Source organism: Grammomys surdaster, unplaced genomic scaffold, assembly GCF_004785775.1.
Source record: "Grammomys surdaster isolate TR1022 unplaced genomic scaffold, NIH_TR_1.0 99, whole genome shotgun sequence".
NCBI lineage: Eukaryota > Metazoa > Chordata > Mammalia > Rodentia > Muridae > Grammomys > Grammomys surdaster.
Window position 1 is genome coordinate 5,979,447 of NW_021604578.1, and position 2,415 is coordinate 5,981,861.

Below are 2,415 nucleotides of genomic sequence, written 5' to 3' on the forward strand. Positions count from 1 at the left end.
AGAGAGAGAGAGAGAGAGAGAGAGAGAGAGAGAGAGAGAGAGAGAGATGCTTGATGTTGGAATCTAACCTCTGTCTCTCACCCTTGTACAAACTCAGAATCATCAAAGTCCCAAATGCGAGGCCTAAAATATCTCAAACTATTAGACGAAAATAAAGAGGGAAATACTTCAAATATCTCATTGATGTAGAAAGGACTCCAAAAGCACATAAAAACAGCAAAGGAAACAATGCACAGAGGCAAAGGGACAACCTAAAGGACGAGAGAAAATATTTGCATACTACTCTTCTGACAAGGGACTGGTAGTCATATACACAAGGAACACAATGACTCAACATTGAAAGAAACAAATTCCTATTAACGATCTGAGCAGACACTTCTCAAAAGAAAGTCAAATGGCCTATAGATGCACGGAAATGTTTGATGTTATTAGTGACTTGGGAAATTCCAACTCAAAACTAGGATATCATCTCACCCCAGTTAGAATGACTATTATTAAAAAAACCAATAATAAGTTCTGCTAAGTATATGCAGAAGTAAAAGAAGAACTTTTGTACACTGTTAACAGAAACATAAATTAGGACACTCAATATGGAGATCCCTTGAAACATTAAAATAGGTCTACCAGAAGAACCAGCCTTTCCATTTCTGAGCAAATATCCACAGAAGCATAAGGAAAGCAAGGGATGAGTTACATATCTGTCCACGTTTTCTATTTACAGTAATTAAGATAGAATCAGCAGCAGACAAATGAAATTGTGGATAACTGATAGATATCAATTATATCTATCAACTACGGATGATTAACAGAGATAATATTTAGATATATAGTACATTACTATTCATTACTATTCAGTCATAAAACTAATTACAGCAAAATGGGTGGAGCCAGAGAACATTATGTTAGTGAAATAAGCAGATATGTTCTCTCGCATATGTGGAAGGTTTTTGTTGTTTTGTTTGTTTGGTCATTCTTAATGTAGAAAAGAGAGGACTAGAAGCTGGGCGGGAGGAAGGAGAGTAAAAGGAGGCTGAGAGTTGAGAGTGATCAGGACATATTGTTTGTACCTATAACACACACAACTAATATGTAGTGAACAAAAATAGACTCAAAAACTCAATTAATGTCAACAAATACATTAATAAGTAAACTCGATGCTGGAATACAGAGTTAATATCATTGAGATGAAGCATGCAGTCACAAACCTCCCAGCCTGCTGAATTTATTCTCCTGAATGCCCCACCCCACCCCACATCCCCACTTCTGACAGGCTTGGAGGTTGAATTGTTAAGTGTTCAAAGGCAGGAAATGTTTTCTAAATCATAAGATCAACTGCTGAGATGACTAAATGACATTCATAAACAATATCCTTATATATTCCCACGTTTCACCTCTCTGGCACTGATCAATTCCAGTCCCAGCTAGTGGTCAGAAAATTCCATCGCCTCCAGAGAAAAACAAGGAAGTTGATTGTACCACTTCAGGTCTGACAGTCAGAGGCCACTTGATGTCCTCAATCACCCCTAATACAGGCCTCGTAATAACAATAAGAACAAACAGGAAAACAAGTGAAGTCAGTTCCTGGAAGGGAAAGGAAAAGACCTCTGGTGAAGGCAAGGACACGACATCGGTATCTAATCAGGTTGAATAGAAACTGAAGATGCTATCCTAGTCCTGTGTGTGACATAAGGGCTTAAATGCTTAATCTAACTGGCGTTTGGTAATAAGGTAACTAAAACAGTGTTCCTAGACGGCAAATATTTATGGTGGCTTGTGATTACTCTTACAAGACAATTTTCAGTCACCATATTTACCATAGCACTGACTACTAGTCTTTCTTCCAAACTCTTTCTAGCTTTCTGTTTGATTTTGTTTTGGGGTTTGTTTTGGATTGGGTTTGGGTTTGGCTTACTGTTTATTGAGTGCTTAGCATGTGTCAACTATTGTCAGGAGCAAAAGGTAAAGACTTAATTTAACAGCTCACTGCTTATCAGAATTAAAAATGTTCTCAGAAAAAAATGAGTGTCCTTAAGTGGTGGAATTAATAGGAAGGAAGCTGGTTTGGGTGAGCTAGGGAATGAGAGAGGGGACAATCAAAGGAAAATGTGTTTTTTTCCAGTCCACAGCGGAGCCCAAGGATTTTCTTCGGTATGAAGATTCAAAGATAAACGCAAAAGATTGTCGTCTTATTTTTCTGTTGCAAAGATAAAATACCCCAAGGAAAACAACTTAAGGAAGAAAGGGTTTATTTATTTTTTCTTACAGTTCTAGATAGATACATTCCATCCTGGCAAGGAGGACATAACAACAAGCAGGGACAGACACTGTGGTGGAAGGATCAGGAAGCGAGCTGGTTGTACCACATCCACACTCAGAATGCAGGGGGAAAAGGAAGTAAGGCCAGGCTAGTAAGCT